At 39.5% G+C, this 25,953-nt stretch overlaps 1 protein-coding gene across 2 annotated transcripts in view; it reads left to right on the top strand.

Annotated features, from left to right (window-relative positions):
• The window catches only part of efl1 (elongation factor like GTPase 1), a 157,357-nt gene that overhangs the window by 78,443 nt on the left and 52,961 nt on the right, over positions 1-25,953 (top strand). The window lies entirely within an intron of this gene.

Raw genomic sequence — 25,953 nt, 5'->3', positions numbered from 1 at the left:
AGCGTGTCACTAGTTTTAAATTCCTGGCTGTCCGCTTCATAGGATGATATTCATAGGAGGATATCTCTTGGGACCCTCAACACAACTCAGCATTTCTTCTTCCTTTGGAGACTGAAGACAGTCCACCTGTCTCCTCCGATTCTGCTGAACTTCTAGCAGCTGCATCACAGTGTGTTAAGGCAAATGTTTTGTTTCAGACTGGAAAGCAATAATGAGGGTGGTAAACATTGTCCAACACATCCCCAGTATTCCAGTCCTTGCCACTGACACTTTCCAGTGTCTGAGAAGAGCAACCAGCATCATCAGGGACACCTTCCACCTGCCCCTCTCTCTTTGGGAGACCCTGTAGGACACTCTGTTTCAGGACCAGTAGGCTCATGAACAGTGTCTTCCCCTCAGCTGTCACCTTGCTGAACTCTGCTCCATGGTGATTTGTAGGTATCAGGATTGTGTGTTGCTGTTGGCACCATCCCACTGTAATTGAAGACACAGTTATGGCTACTCACTTGTAATTTTACTGAGGAATTGGTGCATGTTATCATTCCAGAGTACCAAGTACCACTTTTGTACATCTCCACAACTGAACATTGTTTGGCCAACTTCACATATCAGAGTTAACAGATCAATGCTTTTTATTGTTCAGCAGAGTGGTACTTAGTTTTGTCCTTCAGGCTGTGCTGGAGATTTTTTCAGCCCTCAGTGACTCTGGGAACTCTCTACACATGTACGTTCTAACTCAAACACACACACACACACACACACACACACACACACACACACACACACACACACACACACACACACACACACACACACACAGGCTACAGTGTGTTTCTGAGACACTGAATTGGCCACTGGAAACTCACTTCAGTAGTGCAGATTCTAATATCTGTTTCAATGAGCTACATTCTTACACTTACATACTCAATGATTTGAATTTACTTTTATCATGTATTTATTGTACTGTTGTATATGCATTGTTAGGGCCGCGTAAAGTCCAGTCTAAATCTTTGGCCTTTACACTAGCCTATCTCTAAAGGCTGGTCTTAAGCCAGGCACACAATGTGTGATTTGGGGCTGTCTTGGATGAAAGATGACTAAACGTGGTATCTTTGCTCGTGGCTCCTCTCTCGCACTGTGAGAAAGTTTCAAAGACGGCTCTTATCATGGTCTTGGCACCAAAGATAACCTGGGACTAAAGTCTGACACTGCCAGAATTTTAGGATGACCGTCTCACAATGTGACTGCTGGTATGAACTACGTCTTCTAACCAGCCTATATAAATGCAGCATGACATAGCGCTGAAAACAAAATCCCCATCTCCTTTTTACCAGACACTTAAATGCAGCTATTGCAAAGGCTCTATTACTGCTTAGTGTCATTTTGCTGTATCTCTACCAGCATTGTGGATTGATGACATAAATGGATATGATGTGAAGCATGCTGATGGTGTTTTTTTAACTTGCATCATAACCTGTGATCCAGAAGGTATTATCATCATATGGTCTACAGACCTCAAACCTGATGTTATACCCAAGTTTATTAGATCTATGTTGACAGTATAGCTTGCAACAAATGTGTAAGATTGCGAAAATCTCACAGACTGTAGGAGACTTGAGAAGGAGGGTGCAAATAAGCAGGCAACCTATAGTTGTGGTCAAAAGTTTACATACACTTGTGTCTTTGTCACAAAAACAATCATGCATTTTGGTTCTTTAATACATTTATTACAGGTCTTTTAGAAATAAATCTGTTAGGTCAAAATATACAAATATACATACAGCAATGTTAATATTTGGTTAAATGTCTCTTGGCCATTAAGTGCTTTGGGTCGCCATCCACAAGCCTCTGGGTTGTATCTTTGAACACTTCTCTTGACAGAATTGGTGCAGTTTAGCTAAATGTATTGCCTTTCTGCCATGGACTTGTTTCTTCAGCAGAGTCCACAGGTTCTTGATGAAGTTTAAGTCAGAACTTTGGGAAGGCCAGTCCAAAAGTTTAATTCTAGCCTGATTTAGTCATTTCTTTACCACTTTTGATGTGTGTTTGGGGTCATTGTCTTGTTGGAACATTCAAATGCGTCCAAGACCCGACCCTCTGGCTGATGATTTTAGGTTTTCCTGGGGAATTTTGAGGTAATCGCATTTCTTCATTATTCCATTTAATTTCTGTAAAGCACCAGCTCCACTGGCAGCAAAACAGCCCCAGAGTGCAATTCGAGAACGACCATGCTTGATGGTAGGTTTGGTGTTCTTGGGGTTAAAGGCCTCACCTTTTCTCCTCCAACATATTTCTGGTCATTGTGGTCAAATAGCTCAGTTTTTGTTTCATCTGACCACAGAACTTTCTTCCAAAAGGCCTTTTCTTTGTCCATGTCATGAGCTGCAGACTTCAGTTGAGACTTCCTTCTTTCACTGCAGCCTCTCAGCTCATGATGATGTAAAACATGCTTGACTGTGGATGCTGACATCTGTGTTCCAGCCTCTAATTCATTGCAGGCCTGCTTTTCAGTGATTCCTGGTCAACTCTTGACCATCCTGACCAACTGTCTCGCCGCAGCAGGTGATATCTTGTGTTTTCTTCCTGCTCGTGGCAGTGATGCAACTATGCCACGCACATATACTCCCAGACAGTTGTTCTTACAGTTGATTTGGGGATCTGGAGGTGCTTTGAAATGGCTTCAAGTGATTTTCCAGGCTTGTCCAAGTCAATGATTCCCCTTTTGAGATCTGTGCTGAGCTCCTTGGATTTTCCCATTGTTTGTGGCTGAGTCTAATGAGTGAATCAAATGGGACCTATTTAAGTTGGCTCAGAGAAATCATCATCTGTCATCAATCGTAATTACTCACAACAAGTTAAAAAGCCATGGCACTAGAAAATTTGATTAATACAACTTTCTACATCACCAAAACTCATCATTCAAGTTGCTATATGTATATTTTTGACCTAGCAGATCTTGTCATATCTCTAAAAGACCTGTAATAAATTTATTAAAGAATCAAAATGCACGATTGTTTTTTGTGACAAAGACACGTGTCAATCATTCCATCATAGAAAATTAAGAGTTATAGGAATCATTGGACACTCAAAACTACATGCTCTTTACAAGTGTATCTAAAGTTTGAAGCACAACTGTATGTGTAGCCTAAACACTGTTGGTTAACAGCACTGTGGGTCTGCTGTAGTGTCAAACTAATTTTAAGGCTCATCCCATTGTGCTTTAGCATGTTAGTCTGTGTAGCACTGTGGCTTTTCATCAAGGGATTGTAAATTCTGTTGTAAAGTGAAACTGGATACAGTGGAATGAAGCAACTGCAGCTTTGAAATGAAATGAAAGGATTTAGGGGATGTAAATGTAACACATCAGCCTTGCATAAGTATTCACAGGTTGTCCCTGCCTTTAATACACACACACACTAAAACACAGTCTGGCCCTGTGTGATCTACCGTTGTCATTTCACTGATCCTGGTCTAGGTTGCAGCCGGCCCCCACTGTGCCAACACTGATCAGAGCTCATGTGTCCGGTGCCTGTGTAAACTGATCCAGACCTTTCATTAAGATATGAAATGTGTTTTTATGTCCAGTGTTAAGTTTAAGAGTTTAAGTCTTTCACAGTTAAGTGCAGGCCCATGATCAAATGGCAGGAAAGACTGAAGAAAGGAAGCAGAAGTACAGTAGTGAATTTCAGTTGTGCAGATAAGTAGAATCACTTTTACTTCATTGATGCAATGATTACATTACAATATAGACTTTCAGGGTTTTATTTTGGGGCTTAAATATCTAAGCTAAGCAAAACTATAATTTGTGTCTTATTCTGCCCACAGTGTAAAGTTGAGAAAACTCACAATTTCCAGGCAACTCTTAAGTGTTGAAAAAGTTGTACCAACTACTAATGTTTTGTTGAGATAATTTACCTTTCTTCTCTAGATAGACTTGAATTTTTGAGATTTGGAAGCCCCCAATAATTAAAAAAAAAAATTGATTAAACTTATTGAAGAGAAAGTGAATAGTGATTAATATATTGATATTTTCAAATAAAACTGTTTGATTTTCAGTCACCCAAATAACAGCAAATAAGACTGACATCTCACTGTGAACAGGTTTTGAAATACTTTTTTTTTTTTTGAGTTTTTAAAACTCATTTTGCAAAGCTTTTTTTGGTTTATTTCAAAACTCAGGAGTTTGAATTTGGGCTCAAAACACTATTGCCATAAAAAAAAGACAGTGCAGTAGAACACAGTCTTGGCTATAACTCAAGTATTCAAATTACAGATGTTCCGATACGGTTTTGCCTTCCAGATGCTGATTCGCCATTAGGGCTGCATGATTAATCATAAAAACACATCATGATCTTGATTCATATGTTTATGCGATTTTATTTCTAAATGACGATGATTCACTCGCTCCAGTTTCCCTTTTGCATTCATGTCACGCTGCATTCATGTGTTGACTTATTTGCTTCAGAAAAAATCCCATCACAGTTGCACAATGAAAAGCAAAACACGCTATTAATTCAGCATTCGCACGTACAGCTCAATCAGTGTCCTCTCATTTCTCTTCCTCACTCACAGAGCTCTGCTGTCTGTGGAAAACTGACACTCCAACGCTCTGTTTAGTCATCAGCTGGATTTCAGCTTTTTACTGCATGTCTGTGACTTGTTACTGATAGTCAGCGTTAACTAAAAGCATTTAAGGACTGTTATATGAGATCAGCATACTCTGTGTGTGACTGTGTGATTACTAAACAACTGTTGCAGTGACCACATTAACTGGGGCTTCACAGTTATACAGGGCAAGTCTGCTGGGCTAGTCGCTTAGCTTATCACCTGTCGAGGCTGAGTTCAGAACAAGCTATTGACTGAGAGGAGCGTTTACTGATATTACAGTGGTACATCTACAAGACAGAGCAGCATCATGAAATACAGAGAGAGAATTGAGTTATTGTGCTTCATGAATCTGCACATTGTCTGATTTCTGTACTGTTGAAGCTAAAAACATAGACTGAGCAGAACAAACACGTAATTTCAAAATAAAGGTCTCTGAACATAAAAGTTTTCTCAAAATAATTTAAATAAATGAGTGTCTCAGAGTGCAGTAAATGTTTTTGTTAAAAGTCGTGGGCATCCTGGTATCTCAGCTGGTAGAGTGTGCACCACATACACTGATGTTATCAATCCTCTGCTGTGGCTCTGGTTTGATTCATTGTTCCTCTGTCTCATCCCTTTTCTGTCATATCTCTAGCTGTTTTATACATTAAAGGAGCAAAAATAATCAATCAAAATAAAAACCATGATTCACATTTTAGCAAGAATCGTGCAGCCCTATTCTCCACCTGAACTTTGCTTATCAGCTGTTACCAAGTGCTGATCTAAAACCAGTGTGGTAAATAGGGCGTTTATACACTCAACAAAAATATAAGCTCCACACATTTGCTTTTGTTCCCGTTGATTGGCTGGTTCTCGTTGCCTTTGTTGGTTTGTTTGGTCAGGCTTAGGCGTGTGGAGTGATTGGTTAGGGCTAGGGTAGAAATATTTGGTTAAATGGTTGAATGAATTAATTTTCAAAGGAGAAGTGCTCACTAACACAGGTTTTTTTTTTTTTTTATGTGCACAGAAGAGGACTGAAATCTTTTACTTTAACTCATGAAGAATGGAAGCAAATCAAAAGCATTGCATTTATATTTTTATTGAGTATATGTATGTGTTCTTGTAGAGGAAAAAGGGACTTTTTCTCCTAAATATATTATACATCAGTGTTTCCCACACATAGACTTTATTTGGGCAGGCCACCCAGGTAAATTAATGCCTGCCCAAGTAGATTTGGCAACCCATTTAGCATTTTTATTTTTTCACCCTCACCCTCTCTAACAGCTGGTTACGAACAGCCAGAACAGCCCAACAGTTCACTTCACCTCACTTCAGTTCCAACAACCTGACACAAGAAAAGCACACAGTGTCTTTTAGCAGAAAAAACTGATCATTTTTTCATAATGTTGAGACCTATGTTTTATACTTAGTGATTTTTTTCGTTTGATTTGTCTGGGTGCTTAATAACATTTCTGTGGTGTGACAAACAGAACACAGTTATTGTTGCTTTACACAATCCTTAACAGTTGTGTAAAACTAACTCTGTATGAATGTGATATGATCACTGTTATTGTTGTATGGCCAGACTCAGGTTAAAAAAATGGTGTATGGGTTGCTTCTGGGCATTAGCAGGTTCTTGTTCCGGAGCTAATAAATTAAGTGATGTCAGGTCCGTGCATAAAATCACATACTAGTCAATACCACATCCAGAATGTATGTATGTGATCAACCCTAATCCAAATATTTTAAGTTTCTGTTCTGCTTTCTGCTGAGTGAGCTCAGTTTGCTTATTTGGGGCTTGGAATGACAGAAACAGACATTTGATTGTGTGGAATTGAACTGTTGGCTCCACACATGAAACTTTTACTCCTCCTCTCCATCGACTGCTCCAGTCACTCATCAATACGAGATGAGCTGAGATGAGACTTGTTGACAGTGAAATTGACCGCTGTATTTTCCTCGCTCAATTGTAGTGTATTCTGCTTGGCACCGCATGAACACAAAGCACTGACAAATCACAGCACTCACCTGTGGGTGGTTCAAGTGACCAGATTGGTCAATGCATGTATTTACCCCTGGATTAGCGATACATGTGATTTGAGTGTTTGTATCTAAGAGACAGATTAATGAAGATGAACAAAGAGCCTCTCACTGGATGTAAAAACACCCACACACAACAACTGGTCTGGGTCGTGTTCTGAGCAGAAGGTTGTGTCTTCTATTCAGCATGCGACAATAAAAGCAGCCTCAAAACTGTGGCTAGTTGAGTCATTTGTCAGAGTGCAGCTTAGAAAGCAGGGCTCCCAGTAATTAGTCTATTGAAACATGGGGGTGGGGGGTCGGGGGGACATTATATTTGCCTGTGTTCATGCGTCAGACCCCCAGCTCTTAAAAAGCAAAGGTGACTGCGGCGTGAATGTATGGGCTCTTTTGTTCATTGTCCGTGCATGCATCACGCTCTGTTGACGCATGTCAGGCTACCAGCCCCTTTAAGTCTCACTTGGTCTCACACACACACACACACACACACACACACACACATAGACACACACATGTTCAGTGAATGTAAGCAGACCTTGGCTGAGTCATGAGGAAGGTGTTCAGACAGACAGAGTTACAGGGGAGCCTGTCAGAGTGCCATCAAGTCGCCCACGCAACGCTTTTACCTCAACACAGTCTGCATGCACAAACACACACAGACATACACACACACACACACACACACAAGTGAGAACATTAGTGAATAAATGCAGTCAGCTGCATTTTTTATGAAGGCATTAGTGGAACTAGTCCTGATCCAGTGTCATCCTCATCGACCATGAGGAGTAGATCTGAACTTTTCAGTCACTCTGCTGCTCTTTATAAGGGGGGAAAAAAAAGGCAAAATGTGAGCAAAACAGATGGTGGACAGTCTTAAAAAATCTTAGTCAGGCTTGTTTAAAGTAACAAAGTTCTTTATTGTCCTTGGAAACTGCAATCTGACTAAAAAAATCTAAAAACATCCACTCACTAGCTTTTCTCTGACTGTAAACTTTGGACAAAAGTAATTAAGCATGCCTTAAAGGTATGGTTCAGCCGTATTGTTCAGGAGATTCTGCAGCACTGTTTTTCCTGTGAAACTCCAGCAGGGTTTTGTGGACTAAAAAAAACTAAACCTGACCATCAATGAGCATGATGATAAGCAGATGATGGCTGAATTTTGCATGCTGTATATTTGAAAGACACTGATTTACTCCTTTTTTGGGTTTGTTGAAAAAGTGAAGCAGTGGTGAGGATTATCCAAAGATTCAGCGTCACTTTCTTATTGAACTTTAAACTACTTCTTAATATGCAGTGAGCGAGTGAACTTGAACGAACGGAGCACAAAAACTTAACCAGATCTAATATGAGACGTGCAGCAGCGCTCCGTGTGGATTATCTTGAGTATCCAGGTCATGAGAAAGAGACACTGATTTTGAATTTTTCAAATGTTAATTTTTGTGCTTTGAGCACCACAACCCAAGTGCCATCTCGTCCTATTATATTGTAGAGTAGGCAGACATCTCTATGGCTGATATCTCCAAAACTCTGCAACTCAAACCAAAACTATCTAGATGGATAACTTTCATTACAGGGGAAAAAATATGTACCTTGTTTCTGTATAAACTCAATGAAAAGGCTGCTGTGAATCATATAAGATGTGCAGATTTTTAACATTGTAAATTAGTCTCTTGTCCACCACGTTGACTGCTATGATGAGGGGAAACAGAAATGTCAAGGATATCAGTGTTGATTTTGACCAAAGACAGAAACTTAGAGGTGTGAAGGAAGTGCATGAAACTTTGCTAAAATAGAACCAAACAAGCGGCTCGTCACTGAGCCTGTCTGCTGATGGACAGAGCAGGTTAGAACGTCTTCACTGGGACAAACGAAAACAATCTGATGTTTCGTCACTCGGTTCGTGTTAGTCCATCTAAGACACACAGTCCAGACCGAGACATAGTTCACTCCAAAATTCTAAATGTATACTGTCCCCCTGGCCTGTAGTGCTGTTTATCCATCCAGATTTTTTGGTGTGAATTAGGCCTGGGTGTTATGGCTATTGGTTGATATTGATAATTATTGATCATGTAGGTTGTGACTGAAGACTTGTTTTGTACGTCACGGGGTGGAAGCAGCTAAAGTGATAAAATGTGTTAGATGTGTCATCACTGGGCAATATAGACAAAATAAAATATCATAATATTTCTGACCGGATACCTCAATATTGATATTGTGATAATATCGTAGGGATGACTATTGATGCTTTCACCAATATTAACCCAATGAGATTTTGTGGTAAATAATCACAAGTATAATGATTAAGAGAGTAAAATCAAATAACAAGAAAGCTAGAACAGTCTGGTAAGTTTAGAAAATACATCATTTTACTGTAATGCACATATGACTTATCATGATAAAACAATATCCAAAATCTATCACAATATCCCGTTTCATATCGCGATACAATATAATAGCAATATGTTACCCAGCGCTAGAGTGAGTTGCCAAGTTTTGGAGATATTGGGCACAGAAATGTCTGCCTTTTCTCCAGTATAATAGGACTAGATGACAATCAAGAACAATTTCATGCAGGAACTACTTTTTTTCTGCAGGAGAATCAACCGGAACTACCTTCTTTTTACTAGAAAGAACATAGTTTCTTTTGTAGTAGAAAGAAAGTAATTCTGAAGTCACAGATTCTGTCTGTGTTTGATTGTTGGTCAAGTTTATCTCCTCACACACATGCACACACTCTCACTGAACAAGGGCCGGTCTATTAAACATTAACAGTAATTATGTCCGTATTTTTTTTTCCTCAATAAAATGTTTGTTTAATGTTTTGGTCATCTGCACAGCTGGATTAGCACTTCAGCACTGACTAGTGTGAGGAGAACTTTGTCTTACTGAAAGCTTGTAGAAAATGGTCTAATTCAGTGCAATGTTCCACAGTATGTAAGCAAATTTTTGAAATATGAAATCATTTTGAGTTGCATTTCTTTCACACTGGGTTTTTATGACATGGCAAAAGTATGTGTTGAGCATAAATTGCATATATGGTGATAAATACACTTTGTCATATCTTTTTTCAGCCATATCACCCAGCAGTAGTAATATAGTAATATTTGGCCAGCAGTGCAGCTCCCCCACAACTGCCAGCGCATTCATAATATACTCACATCTAGTCTGCATACACACACACACATGCTAACACACTCACACACTTGGCTCTCTGAAGCTTAAGTGGGACTTTCCAGCACTAGGGAAATTCCATAGGATGTTAAAAGGGAGCAGATTTCCGAGGCTCTGGCCTTGTACTTAATAAAACACGATCCACACAGAACATTTAACAATCTCCAGCCCCACATCGTATTTATTACTTTTCAATCTGCTGTTTTTTTCCACTGCTGCAGCACCTCTCCAAATGTGTTTTTTTTTTTTGTAAGATGACAAAAAGTGGAGCCTAATTCATGCCATACTTTTGGCTCTGAGATGCTTCCTGAGGATGACGGTCTGACTTCCTCTAGTCCATCCATGCATAAGATGCAAAGTAAGTCCCACTTCCTCATTTGTCCCAGTCCTCGCCTGAATCTCTGTCAGGCACTAATGAGGACATCAAATAGATTCTGTTGAAACAACACAGACAAATTATGTTTGGCACAGTTCTCCCTGTCATACAGAGGGCTGGACTATGATATTGTCAACACCCCCCAGAAATAATTTGTCTGAGTTTCTGAGTATAATTGAATACTCGTCACTTATTACTAAGTAGTAATTTTGAATGACTAATTGATGAATGGAGTAATCAATTTTCAGGCTTATTAGATTTATGAAGGCAGCATTCTTCTCAGACATGTCAGTGAGTCTCATATCTTTTTACTTTTTATTATTAAGGATGTCATGATACCAAAAGCTCGTGGCATGATGATGCCACAAGAAAATGTTTACGATAGTCTATATACAGCGTATGACAATATTTAAAAAGAAATAAAAAATGACAACTTGAAAAATGCTCAAAAATAGCTGTCTGTACACTGTGTTTGTGTAAACTTAGTTTTTCTTTAACCCTTATGATGTCCTGGGGTCATTTTGGACCCCAAACGAAAACTTTTTCTGTCATAATATGCTTGTTTTTTCATAAAATGGTCTGAAAATAACGGGGGTTGTTTAATACTATGATCTCCACAACTAAAATAAATTTGAAGTAATTTGATTGAATTATGAGTGTGTTTTTTTTTAATTTAGTAACGTTCGTCATCCTCTGGGGTCCAAAAATACCCCACAGCACAAGGGGTGCAAAGGGGCAAATTGTTATGCCATACTGCAGACCGATATGATGCAGTGTGTGGCGTATGGTCTGAGCACTGACAGGCTGAAACCCCACCCTGACAACCTCTGGATATGACACTGAGCATGTGCACTCAACTTCTTTGGTTGACCATGGCAAGGCCTGTCCTGAGTGGAACCTGTCCTGTTAAACCGCTGTATGGTCTTGGCCACCATGCTAATTGGGCCCAATTTGGACGTTTTCACCTAGGGGTGTACTCACTTTTGTTGCCAGCTGTTTAGACATTAATGGCTGTGTGTTATTTTGAGGGGTCAGTAAATTTACACTGTTATACAAGCTGTACACTGACTACTTTATATTGTTTCAAAGTGTCATTTCTTCAGTGTTGTCCGCTGAAAAGATATAATTAAATATTTGCAAAAATGTGAGGGGTGTACTCACTTTTGTGAGATACTGTATATTGTCACAGTCCAGTACAGTATTGAGACATTTTTTATTACAGTATCACAGTATTCAATATATTGTTACATCCCTGCTTATAATGCTTTTAATGATAATCTCTGTTAACATTATTCATATAAATAGAAGAATAAGAATAAGAAAACCCTATAATTAGTTCAGAAAACCACACTAGAAATAACACAAAGCTAACGTGGGTGCTATCATATCAAGGTTAGCTGGTAACTATTTTGAGATTAATTTGACTGTTAAAATGACTCTGCCAAAGCATTTAGAATCAAGGCTTTTAATTTTCTAAAATATACAGACTAGTAGGCTTGGCTTAATACGGGTATTAATACGGTTAGTAAACCAGGGTATTAAGAAATCCTGATGGCATCACTTTCAGTATCATCAAAAATGCAGACGCTGGTATCATTTAAAGTGATACAGAGATGCTGTATTGAGGTGATGTATTGTAGTGTGCCCCCACAGACCACCAGAGGTCAGTCTCTCTACTGGAAGAACGCACAGCTGAGCAGGGAAACATGGCGTCTTGGGGGGAGAAGTTGCAGGACTAACTAGTACAAAATAAAAATATTTTGGATTTAGTCCCGATGATAAAGGTAAGTCAGCTAACACTGCAGAATACTGACTGGTCATAGTAGAGTAGCGTAGCATGTTGAGGGAGGTAAACGTGAGCAGTGAAGATATAGAGTAGCAGTAAATGTACAGTTTAGATTTCAGTTTCCCAGTGAACTGAGGCTGCAGCTTCTCAAGACCCAAGCAAAGCTCCTGAGTGTGTGTTTTTGCTGCAATAGCATTGCTGTGTCACTGTGTAGCTCCACCTACACTGATGTAGCATTGAGTAGAGTCGACCTGAGCTGTTTGACACAAATACCATAGTAATACTGTATAGCCTGGTAAAATTTCAGGAAGGTATTAGTATTGCACTGGATACCAGAATTTCATTATTTTTTCAATACTTTTTTTTAGTAAAAGTGGTCCCAGTGTTCGATACTTGTGGGTCAGTGTTGGTGAAGGTGAAACAAATTTTCACCTCACACAGCACCAAGTGTGTGTGTGTGTGTGTGTGTGTGTGTGTGTGTGTGTGTGTGTGTGTGTGTGTGTGTGTGTTCACTGCAGCCTCTGAGCTGCACACTACAGACACTTTGCTTTGCTTCTTTCTTTTATTTCCCTCCACTTTCTCTTCTTTCTCCACTCTCCTCTCTGCTTTATTTGTAAATGAAGAAGTGCACCAGGGGCTATTTCACAAAGAAGTAGAATCTTTTTGGAGCTCAAACTCAGTCAAAACAGCACAAAATTATAAAATAAAAGTGTACAGAGCATTGAAAATAATAACAAAGACAAATGTGTTATTTTCAGTACCCATGACAAAATAAAAAAATCAGACATGCAAAAAAAAAACAAAAAAACAATGTGAATAATAAAACAAAACATTGAGTCGGTTCATTGAAATGCACATGTATGACATTTGTGCAAGGGACTGGGATTGGTGGAATTGCTGGAGTTTAGACAAACTTACTTTGAACAAAAGAAATGCTTACAATGTTGATTCATTATTAAGTTTTGTGATGCTAGGTCTATCAGTCATCCCCCACACTGACCCCAACAACTGTAGCTGACGTCCACAGATGAACCGTCACGTAATGCTAATGTTAAGTACGGGCAGAAAGTCTAATAGGGACACTAAATACTTCTCTTTGTCTCCATTTGGAGGCTAAAAACATCACCACTGTTTATTTTGAAAGAGGAGCATAGGGTCCAACAGGATGACTCTTTACTGTACTTCCAGATCAAACTGAATTGCACTCTCTGCGCTGCACTCTCAGTTTGCACAGCTTTGATCACTAGTTACACAATTCCTCTTTTTGTTTAAATCATCTGTTAGAATAACGATTCTGTCCTCCCTCATGCACAAATCTGACTCTGCTCTTACAAATCTGTGCCTGTAGTGCTGACATTTCTTTTATGCTGTCTCAGATCTTGTGTTGACAATATACTTCCATAAAGTTGAAAAAAAAAAAGATATAAGAGATCAAGGAGAGTTTCTCATGCAACATGCCTCTGTATCTCTTTCTGTCTCAATTCATACCTCGTCTCCATTTTCATTACCTCGCCTCTCCCTCATTCCTTTGTGTGTGTTGGGAGCAAGTTTTAATGGAGAATGATGGGGGAGGGGGGGGCAGAGGGGGGACATAAAGAGGATGGGAAAAAATATCATCTTTATATAACCAGAGTCACAGCCAGTTGTACTTGTGGTTGGAGGAAATATCTTCAGGCTTGAGTCATCCTGAGCTCTGCAGTCGGACATAACCAGGCTTGGTCCCCGGAGTGTGTGTGCATACAGTGTGTGTGTGTATACATGTCCTTGTGTGCATTCAAGCAGTTCAGTCTTGCCTTGAGTTTGGTCAGTCAAGAGCGATTGCTTATCAGCATTTCCAGTTAGATAGTTACAAATGAGTCCAGGTTCCTTCAAAAGTCTAACAAACTCTTGAACTAAATTATCTTAATTTGAAGCTTGTTACAGTCATTTCCACAGGAAGGCACAAAGGATTGTTGCTCTTACTGTACTGAAGTTAGGAAGATGTAATTCTTTATACCCATTACATAATGTCTGAAATACTTACCCACTTATCCAAATAAGAACAGTGCTAATTCAACAAGATGTTCATGTGTTTAGGAACAAATCCAGCCCATCCTCACCAGAAGAACGTGTTGATTGCAAGTGCGGGTAGCTTACTCTGATACATCTATTTATTGTTAAGAAGCACCCCCTACTGGACATAGTAAGTATGCCAGGAGGAGTTCAAGAAGCAAAAAAGTCTGAGTTATATAAGGTTTTGAGTAACTTAAAATGTCGTTACAGACATCCATTTTTTTCAGGCCTAAAATGAACCAAACTGCAACAATTATAGAGCATAAACTACATGTGTTGCGTGAGTTATGTCATCATGCCTCTGTTACATTACATATGTAACATAGTTATTGTAACCCAAACCATGATATGTTCCTAACCAGAAATAAGTAATTTTCTGCCTAAATCTAACCAAACTGCAACTATTTCAGGACATAAACCAGGTATGTAGTGTCATGTGAGTTATGTCACATGACCTACATAATATAGTCAATGTCCAGTAAGCCTGGCCCTGCTGGTACTCTCCACTGACAATATATGTCATTTTGGGAGTAACTGACAATCAACCTATTCTGGTGTTCAGGCAGTGGCGGGCTGTCAGGGCCATCAGGACCTTCTCTGCTGCCCCTGTCAAAATCATATTTTTTCATAATTACATTAATGTATGTCTGAATGTGTCTGAATTCAATTACCTTTTCTGTAAGCTACTATAGTATATCCAGAACGAAAGTGGTTATTCTTGTAAGGCAGAGCTGAGATTTCCTATATATCTGACTGCAGTCTAAATGCAACACAGATCCGTGGACCAGCACTAGTGGTATTGGTAGCCTTTCATTGAAGCCTAAAGCTGCCATTTGATTACAACTTTGACTGACCGTCTCATCAGCCGTCATCAGATTTTGATGTATAGTGACAGTTGGTTCAGTTTGTTACTGAAGGCCCTGACTGAAACCCTAACCCATCCCTCAGTCTTTTTATACTTTTATGTTACTTACCTATACTTTTCCAGAATGGTGCCAAACCCTTATCCCCTTATCCCCTCACGTCCTACCCTCCCCCAGCTCAGGTCATGAGAAACATAAAGGGAAGGAAGAATGGAAAGAAAGAGAGACAAAATGTCTGAAAAAGGATTAAGGCTTCAAGAGGAGTTTGGAGAAAGACAATTTGGGATGTTGGGATTTGTTCAGTCCTCTTCAGTGTGTGGTGAAATGAAGAAGGTCAATATATTCCAAAAAAGGGTCCCAGATTTCTTGGAATGTCATTATCGACCCCATGAGGAAGAATCTAAGTTTCTCGAGTTTAATATCATATAGAACTTCCTTAATTCATCGATTGTGTGCAAGAGGAGAAGTGTGCTTCCATTTCAGTAGAATCAAACGTCTGCCCAGTGAAGTCATAAAGGAAAAGGCTCACTGTGCGGAAACAGAGAAGCCAGTATCAGGTGGAAAGCCAAAGATGGCAGATAAAGAGTCAGTGGTAATGACCACATCATAAACCCTGCTTATAGTTTAAAATATGTTTCACCACAAGTTTATTAACTTGGGACAGGACAAGAATATAACACCAATACTCTGTGGGTATAATGGTGCAGACGCACCAAATCTGTGGACGTATGTCTAATCAACAAATCCAATTCATTTTCTATGGAGAGGATTAGATCCAGACGTGCAGTGCATGATGGGCACAGTTCTGCTTGTTGACAGACTGTTCACCATATCAGAATTTGCATAATCACCATGTCCAACGCAGCATAGCAAACTCCTGAAAGACCTATCAAACTATCAAACTAACCAGTGCTGCTAAACCTGAAACAAGAATCTGTTATTGCGTTGCCTATTTATCTCCTAACATGTTTTTTTTTTTCAGAAACCTATTTTAGTGACTGTTTGCCTGAAAAATAAAAAAGTTTGTGACCCGACTGCCATGTTGAAAAGATTTGAGCTAAAATCAAGCACTGGCATGGGCTGTTCAGTTGCATCAAGATCCGTCATCACTGGATTGGCTGTGTCTGCACCATAAGTCTCCAGCTCCTCTGAGAAACGCAACTGACACGCTGACAATGGCATGTTTGTGCCTGGGATGCGAATAGTATGGACAAAAACAAGCTCCGCTGTTACTTTTTATTTTGCAGTGAAGTGGTCATTTTAATTCCAGGGCTTGCCTGCTTTGCAGCAGCAACATCCTGGGTTTTGTGCTATCAGATGAGATGATTGTGATTGGTTCAGAGAAGTACAGGCCAGACGTTTCTCTAGCAGTAGTAGAGTTTTGCATTGAAGTAGCCCGTGATTGACACATATGGAGGACTGGACCAGGAAGTGGTTCCCTTGTTCATTAGGTACATCCATACTCAGAGGTTTTTGATGTGTGTGGAGAGACTTGGATTGGCTGAGCCCATGGAACCACATATAATTGAGGCAGCCATCTTTTGGTTCAGATCTGTATTCAGAAGAAACATCAATCAATGTTTCAGGTTGGTGACTGGGGAAATGGAGAAACTGTTTTGGACAATATCTCTAATTTGGTAAAAACAAACCACACCACATCAAAATCAGAGCAAATATTCAACTCACGTTACTCACACAGGTTTGATTGCCAGATCATTTTGGAACATTTGTAGTTATTTGCACTACTCACACGAGTGTGTTTATTGACCTAGCTATAAGCTATAAGCTAGTGAGCAACATGCTAACAGCTAGTGAACACTGGTCAGTGTGTGTTGTCAGACTCTGACTGCACTCACCAGGGAGGCTGGTTCTGTCTGTTTTGTCTCTCCTGTCTGTCTTCTTTCCCTCTCCTCTTTGTACATCCCCAAAGTAACCTTAAAGTACATTTCTCCTCCATTCAGCAGTAAACGTGTCCAGTGAACAGTCGAGCAAGTTCAGCTCTTTCTTGGGTCGCTGCTGCAGACAGGTCGAGAAGCAGGAGTGATGCTAAATCCACTTTTTAATCCCAAAAGTCTGAAACAAACTCTGAGCTCTCCTCCTGCCAGTAAAGGAGTCAGCACCAGAGCAAAAGTGCACCTCTGGTGTTTTTTTTTTTTTCCTCCGGAAGCTCCCATCTGTTCCTGGCTCTCTTCTCCAAAGCTTCCCAACTCTCAGCAGCCCAACACTTGGGCAAAAGCCCTGCATTGCCCAGTGAGAATGACACAAATATCAATTTTTTCATACCTTCATACCCTCCTGACATTTTACCAAACAGCTCAAGCAAACTTTTCTCCACTGAACTCAATACTCCCACAACACAGGCAGAGATGATCACCATAGCAGCACCATTCCCACTTCTGGGAAACAACACGCGCAGGAGCTCCTCTTTGGTCTTAAGAACATGCAGCCTTTATTCACTGATGAACTCAAACCTACATTTTCTTCCAGATTGACAGCTTCACTTCTCACCCTTCCCTCCCCTTAGCGCATGTTCACCGGTAACTGTCTCCATAGCCAGTAATGAGTCTCTTTGGCGCCCTGTGTGATGCCTGCTAAAGTTACACACTCACGACAAAATGCTGCTCTGACCAGTCAGCAGTCTGCGGTGCTTGTTAGCTTACCTTTATCATCAGGACTGAACCCAAGACAGAGACATTTTATTCCTTTTGAATGAATTTGTCCTAAAACTTTATCACCAAGTTTCTTCTTCTTCTGAATGCTTTGTTTGTCCATAGTTTTCAAAAAAAGCATGACCCCAGGTTGAGTAAGCTGCACACTATAATAGAGCATCTCCCTATCAATTTATTAGAAAGAGGAGCGTCTGTACTTATGACTGTATTGAAAATCACACCTTCTGGGTTTCTTAATACCTTTGTATACCATAATACCTTTATACCAACCGAGCCGAATGCAAAATTTGCTTTATTTGCACGTTTACATTAACTTTTCTATTTATGCAAAAACTTTTATTCACTTACTTTGTGAACACACCATAAGGCATATTTTGATGCCTCTGAACAAATTTCAGAGAAAAAGTAAGAGAACATTTTTTAATGAGGCTCAGTGTTGTTTTGGACTTTGCCCTCAGACAGTGGTGCTGCTATTCATAAAGTTCAGATGATCCTTGAAAAACCTGCTTTGTTTTTGACTAACTGACTGAAATATTCCTTTAGTGCAGGGGTTATGGCACATGTGCCTCTGGCCATGCTCAGCCAGATTAAAGTGGGTGTGGGAGCTGTTGAGAGTGCGTGTATGCTTGTTTTCCAATGACACACATTCAAAGGATGCTTTGTTACGACCTGCTGAGAGTCGTACTAGCTCTGCCGCTGTGCGTTTCCCTTCAAATCGAGTCTGTTGTTTGTCTGTAGCAGCAGTTGTGGGCTGGTTGAGGTCCTCTGAGTTCATGTTTTTTTTCTCCTTCAGTTTTATTGTTCTTTGTTGGCTTGGAGGGCCTGTAGGGATCGAGTCACCTTAGGGTAATTACAGTGTCAAGTTACACAGGAGGCGGCCAACAATGTCCTGCATCTGCTCCAGCACTCAGCCAGTTCTCAGCCATGTGTGTCCATGTGTTCATGCTTCGTACACACATTTTCGTTTTATACCAAGGCTGTGCACATGTGTGAGATAAAGTGTGTCCAGTATCTGTTAAAGATGGTAAAAAGTCCTTCTGTTTTTGGTGTGTAAATCGGGTAAATCTTAAAGGATATAACCCAGTGGATTTGGCTGTTAGGTGTTGATGATGATCAGCCTTTCAGCCACTTGTGTATTGATCAACTTTATTTTTTATCACATCAGAAAGAGTTTAGCTCTGGGAGGAAGTGAGAGCAAAGGGAGGGAGTGATTAGTGGAGCTGACCTGACAGAGAGGTAAGGTGAGTAAAAATGAGACAAAGAAATAGAGAGGAAAGTGGAGAATGAGTTGTGGAAATTAAAGTGGTATAAAGTCAGAATTACCTTGAGTTAAGTGTGATAAGATTTTTTTGTTATCATTAAAGATATCTGGAGTCAGCTACGGGTCATTACTTTAATTTCCTCTGTCCTTGTCCTCCCTGTGTGAAACTGAAAAAGGTTTGGTTTGTCTTTTATTATTCATTTTAACCAAATGTCCAAATAAGGGTTAACCTTAAGGTCTGTGTAAAGGAAACTCAGAGTTTTTCTTCAAAACACATTATTCATTTTAGAAAATAGTTGCTGAAAATGTGAAAAGAATGAGAACTGTGTTGTACTGAATTATGGAGTTAGAGCGTTAAACTGTTGTTCACAGTTTTTGTGTTCAGGATTTGTTGGGCAGACCTGAAACATGGCTCAGTGACATGTCGAAACCATGGTCCCCCAACACTATATAAGCCCCATGAACTGACACGCTAACAACAACACCTTCCCTTTCCTCTAACCCAAATTAACGGTTAGTTATAAACGTATTTTCAGCCACTCTCTCAGTCCAAATCAGTCCAGCAGTTCATTTCAGCTCACTTCAGTTCCAACAACCCAACACAGAAGAAAAAAAATCCATCATGTCACCGTCCTCTGGCTCTGGTGGCTCACATGTCTGGACATGTCCAATAAAGCTGCTAGATGGAGTGTTCATGTTTCAGGTGGTTTTCAGAGGTGGTGTTTGACACTGAGAACGCAGAGCAAACACGCCTCCAGTGTTTCAGAGCAGAGAAATCTGCTCATTTTTTCACTGTGATACCTAATTTTTAGAGGTGCATCTAACAGTTATTTTTGTAGTCATTTAATTGGTTGATTATTTTCTTTGATTTTTTCTACTGACTTATATTTGTTTGTTTTAAGATGTCAGAAAATGGTGAAAAATGTTAATCAGCATTTCCCAAATGCTTGCTTTACTCTCAACCCAAAGATTTTCAGTTTACTGTCATGGAAGACTAACGAAACCAAAAAATATTCATATTTAAGAAGCTGAAATCAGAGAATTGTGACTTTTTTCTTAAAAAAATTACCCAAACCGACTAATTGACTATAGAATAGTTGGCAATTAATTTAATAATCCATTAATAACCAATTAACTGATTAATCGTCACAGCTCTACTAATTTTTTATATGTAGTAGTTGTACAACAAACTCAGAACACATTTATTATTGCTTTACACAAACTAAAAGCTTTTCCTGTTGTCTGTCTGAGTTTGACTTGTGTCCCTGGTTTGGCTAAAGTCTTGATAAAGTTAGGCTTGATATGTCGCTCATTGTTTCACAAAAGGATGACACACTGGCACAAATTCATTAAGCATTTTCACATTTTGATCTACTTGCGCTTTTTTGAAAGTCAGTAGGGATTGCTGAAGCAGTTGTTGCAGTGACTCAACAGTACACTTTATTGGGTAAAGGCTTCGTTTGGGATTAGGCTCAGACTGGGTGTGAGGCAATTCCTTGATGTAATCGACATCATCGATTACAGATATCTATTGATTTGCCTAACATGCGTTGACGTGTCACAATGACCTTCTGTGCCCAGTCAGAGCGTGAATTCAGAGAGCAAGCTGCAGAGAGCAGTCCTCACCACGATCATTGTGGGTGTATTTTAGACAGAGGTGTAACAGTATGCTTCTCTTTATACTCTGCAAACTGTAAATACCTTGCTGAGAGAAATTCAACTGCAATGCATGAGGACTGTAAGTGAAACACCTCCTGCAGCAGCAGTGTGACAGCAGCATCATCCTGCTTCCTTTCTGTCAGCACCCAAGCATGTTATATCAATATTAGCAACATGTGGAAGATGTTTCTCTTAGTACAAGTCATTTAAGATACGTTTTCTGGGTGTTTCTTAGTCGCCTTCATGTTAAAAGTGATGTCTACACTGCAGCTGTTAACTTTACAGCATGTGTCATATTACAGCATGTGCCATTTAATGGTGTTATTCAGCCGTTTCATACTTTCTGTTCACTTTATCAGCCATGTATGAGTCAGAAATTGCTAAAAGCAACGTTATAGACTGTCTGTAACTCATTTTACTTATTTTCTTTGCCCCCACACTGATGTAAAAATACATTACCAGTGATCATCTTACCTGCATATTACAGCAGTGATAAAATAAATCCATGTCATGTCTCCCTCCCTCTCTCTCCTTAAAACAGCTGACAAATATGTGGAATTAGTTCATAATTGAAAGAACACAGACCTCTGTTACGCCTCTGCTGCTACCTTCTTTGGTGGATCAAAATGCAAAACCTCTAACTTTTATACAGAGAGCGAGATGGAATAAAGGTGCTACATGCCCACCTTGAACAGGCTGTTTAAAAGAGGACTGTGATATTATGTCCATCCCATTGTTGTGAAGGTGATATTTCAGGAATGCCTGGAGACAGGTCCATTACATCAGGCATAAATGTCCACTTGGACCTGAAGGGGAACCAACTACAATTTGGTGATCAAATGTCAAAGGTCATGGTGACCTCACTAAACACATTTTTGGCCATAAGTCAAGAAGTCATGTAACCATTATGACAAATTTTCTAATATTTCTAATAAGATAAAATGATTACGTTATGACATTTTATATCTAGCAGGTCAAAGGTCAACTTCACTGTAACAACGTTCAGCTCTCTGTCAGTCCTCTGTTATCCTATGTGAAAGTAGTCTCTTAAGTGAAGAAGTCATACATATTACAGTGGTTATGTAAATTTTCCCCCCAAAAAATCACCTTGTACCTTTAAAATCCTTATTATATTAAATTCATCTGGACTAGGGTTGAAAATTTTGTGCATTTTCCTTAACCCACAGTTGAAAATGCTAATAATTGATTCATTAATTGATAATTAATAAGATACAAAATGTGCTCATTTTTTTCGTAGTTTTATTCATCTGAAGTTTAAATTTCTTTAATAAATGCCTCCACCAGATAAAATTATATCAAATGAGGCACAATTAGTGTCATTTCTAGACTATAGATTAATTATCAGCTAATACATTTTAATTTGTTAAATTCTTAGTGATTATTCAATTAATGATTAATTATTAACATCCCTAATCTGGACAGACATGGATGTAACTGCAACTTGACTGCTTGGCTGAAGAATATGAAGAAGTTATTCTAGTTTTAAGTTGCAACAGTTTTTGCAAGCCACTGACAAGGAGTCGAGCCACTTACCGCCTAATAGTTCCTGGCCTCAGAGAGCACAGTGTACCTTTCTTCTTTGTATCTCAGATGCTGCTGTCTCCTTCCTGGGAAGCCACTTTATTTGCTCTGGAATAGTTGGGGTGAAAATGCAGAAAGCCCTCTTTGTTATCCATGTCAGTGTGCAGCTCTGACCTCATGTACACCACCAACAGCTCCGAAGATTAATTCATTACCTGTGAGTGGAAAAGCAGGCCCTTCAATATCAGTAGAATGATCTGTTCTCTAACAGTTCTGAATGTATGAAAGAATTACCCTGAGAGCTTTGTGCACATACTAAGAGCAGTATGAGACACATTATTCCTCCCACACATTCTTGTCTTATGCCTCTACCTAAAGAACATTGACCTCAACATATCACTGTGAAAGGAGTTTTAATAGATTTTATATAAAGGTGGTAAAAATGTGTGCTCTGTTCTTACCAGCATACAATTTGGAGCAAAGTCAGTATGATTTGAAATCTGTTGTAAGAGAAACAATGATTTTTTTTCTTCTTAACACATTATACTTGTTAGAAAATAATTGCTGAAAACATGTGAAAAGACTGAACTCTGTACTGCTGATTTGTGGAGTTCGACCATTAAACTGTTTTGTTAAGGGAATATGTCTGGTTTACATGCTGTAGCTGTGGTCCTCCAACACTATCTAAGCCCCACAAACCATCACACGAACAAAACCACCTCCCCTTCCCTCACCTTCCCTAACGGTTAGTTATTAATGTACCTTTAAGCAGCTCCCAGTCCAAATCAACCCAGCAGTTCACTTCAGCTCACTTCAGTTCCAACAACCCGACACAGAAGAAAAAAATACCATCTTCAAACATGTCTGGACATGTCCAGTAAAGTTGCTATATTGAGCATCCATGTTTCAGTTCATTTTCAGAAGGAGGTGTGCATCTACTCATGGACGAGAGGCCATCAGGTCTTTTGACCATAGATTCTCAGGTTCTTAGCTGTAATTATTATGACTTACTGTAAATCTGACTCAAGTCCAAGTCTCAATTGTAAAGTGAGCAGCTCCAGCTGAGACTATTAGGAGTAAGGATTTTCAGTCTCTATATCTAGTATACTGAATGTTGGCCCCATGCTACAGTTTCAGGCTGATTTACCTCAAATTCTCCCCTCCCGACAATTGGAGGAGGAATCTGGGCCAGACCTCGAGTGGGTACCACTGTTCAGCTCAGATTATCACGTAAAGTGATTCAACCTGATTACATGAGTACAGAAGTGAAAAACAGGTGTTGCCAAGCAATGGTAAACTCTAACCCATGTGGCTAACGTTAGCTTGCATACTACTGAGGGAGCATGTCGAGCGAATTATGGAGTAGTCGTATTTTCGAGAGGCTGCGCTCCAACCTTAGTAATCTTAAGATATTCCATTTCAACTGTTGTTGTCGTTTGCTTCATATGTCAAGTTACAGGCAAGAAAATGACTAAGCCCAAAGAAAGCAAAACTCTGGGAATAGAAAGAGAAAACACCTGACGACGTTGACCGATAAATGCAGCTGGCAAGAAGTTTTTAGTAATGGTGCTAAGTGAAGCTAGTGATGCAACTTTGCTCATGGAGCTTGCATACTACTGTTAAAATCTGACTGATTTGATTTCTCACTGAAGAATAGAGGAGCATGTAAATCGCGTCTCCCCAAACATTTTTTCAGCAACTCGTTTGTCTTCTGCTTTTGCATTTTTTTTTTTTTTTTGTTTGTTTTTTTTTTGTGCTCCCTCTGGAATGATAATCTTGATGATATCCTGTCGTGTGTAATGTGCCATTATTTACAAATCTTGTAGTGTGTGGGTGTTTGAGATTAGAAGGAAGACAATCTGTGAAGTTTCAGAATCTGTAAAATCGAGGAAAAGTAAAGTGTGTTTTTTAATAGTACTCCTATTTTTTGCTACTCACAGTAAGTTAAAAGATCACTGACACATCTTGTATTATAGCCAGTTAGCTTTAAATTTAAATAGATAGACAAAGTTAAGACACAGGTGAATACACAGTACATGCATTGCTCTTCATGTAGAGAACAGTGAGAGCACACTGAAATCTGTACTGCCTACAAGATTCACATTTAGCTTGAGATGTGAGAGGAGCTTATCTGCACCAGTGTGGAGCTGGATGCTGTTAAAGGCTGGAGAGGAATCTGTGAACAGAAGCCTCAGTCCCTGTCTTGTTGAGGGCTCTCATCCCTTTCCAAGCAAATCTCAGGATGTTCCAGAAAGCTCTGTCTACATCTTCCTGTTATGTATTTTGTTTCATTTTATTTTTTTGAGTGACCTTACCCACATAACACCCACAGCAGGTTCCTGAAAATTGGCATAGCTGTTACACAGCAGCAGATCTATCTGCCTAGTAACCATTATTAGTGGGAATTGCCCCAAGATTGTCAATATTGTTCCAGTGAATAGTCTGAAGGCTTGATTGATTGTTTACAATTCCAGCTCTGGTGTGAAAGTAAGCCAAAACACAAAACACACTATAGTCAGGATGACACAAGAACCATTAACTTCATTTTGGTTGTGGTTCTAAGGAAGAGGACGGAGAAATAGATGCACAGTTGTAGCATCAGTCTGAGAGTAGTGGGGTTCATTCTATAATTCTTCAACAACAACACAGTAATCATATTTGATCAATTGCAAACTCAGGATTGGTAAGAAACACATGAAAAGACAAAAAAAGAACAAAATGAGCAACATTGGCTTTGAGCAAGTACCACTGTGGGCTGCTCTATAATTAAATTTTTTAGCACCACTAGTGCAGTGGCTGGTTTAGAGCCCAAACGATGGTTTGGCTCCCAGAGATGCTGCTTGCAGCAGTGTCAGGGGTCACACACATTTGTAGCACATGGGCATTTGGAACATCTGCCTGTTCATAGCAGGCTGATTCCTTGGCCCCCTCAAAGAGCTTCTTGCAGCGTTCTCCGGAACTGTTCATTTGATCGATTTCACACTCAGCACTGCACTCCAGTTGGTCCTCAGCAGTACACCCACCAAGTGTGACGTCAATCGGATGAACAGTTCTCAAGATGGGTGAAGAACAGTCATACACATATACAGTCATACAGTCAGATATTTTATAGCCCATAAAGACATAGGTGAAGACATGCTTGACTCAGTCCAGAGCACTGGTCACCAGTTTATTCAGTTTCTAAAAATTGAACGTTGCTTGTCCAAATTGCACCGAATTCGACACTGCACATCCGTGGGTCCTCAGCAATACACCTGCCAAGTGTGAAGTTCTCAAGATATATGAAGCACAGTCAGACAGACAGATAACTTCATTTATAAATATGACTGAATGGCAAAAAAACCCCCAAAAGTTTGTTTTGACTTTTTCATCAACATTTCAACTTTTTTTCATCAATATTTCAACTTTATTCTTAACATTTTGACTTTATTCTGGACATTTTAACTTTTTCCCTTTTGACAGTTTGCCTCTATTCTCAACATTTCAACATTTTTACTTAATTCTTGGAAGGCCAAATTTAAAGTCTTCCTTCTCTTGTTTTTTTCCTTTATGCCTGGCCCAGTTACACTCTCATAAATTGCTGCTTGAGGGTCACTCATTTTTTTTTAATTGAAGTTAATGAATTGGGTTTTTATTTCAAAGACAACACCTACCACACAATGGGCCGCATGCAAGAACCACTCATACGAACAGATTTGTTCTTAAGTGGTGCATACAAGTGATTTAAGAGAACTTGTGGCATTCAGCAGTTTTCTTGTATTTTGAATTTTCTGTCAGATGTGAACACAATTTACAAGTGGTCCAGACCTGTCGTAGAGTCATGTGCAGTCAGTCTGCTGGTATACAAACTGTTTTTCACTAATTACTGCATATTTTATTTGTTCAGAGAGATTTTGAGTTTGAAAACTAAATTACACTTCATAATTATGTTGACATTATTCTGTTTG

Source organism: Lutjanus erythropterus, chromosome 1 (assembly GCF_056507025.1).
Source record: "Lutjanus erythropterus isolate fLutEry1 chromosome 1, fLutEry1.hap2, whole genome shotgun sequence".
In the NCBI taxonomy this organism is placed as follows: domain Eukaryota; kingdom Metazoa; phylum Chordata; class Actinopteri; order Lutjaniformes; family Lutjanidae; genus Lutjanus; species Lutjanus erythropterus.
This window is presented reverse-complemented; position numbering and strand designations above follow the sequence as displayed.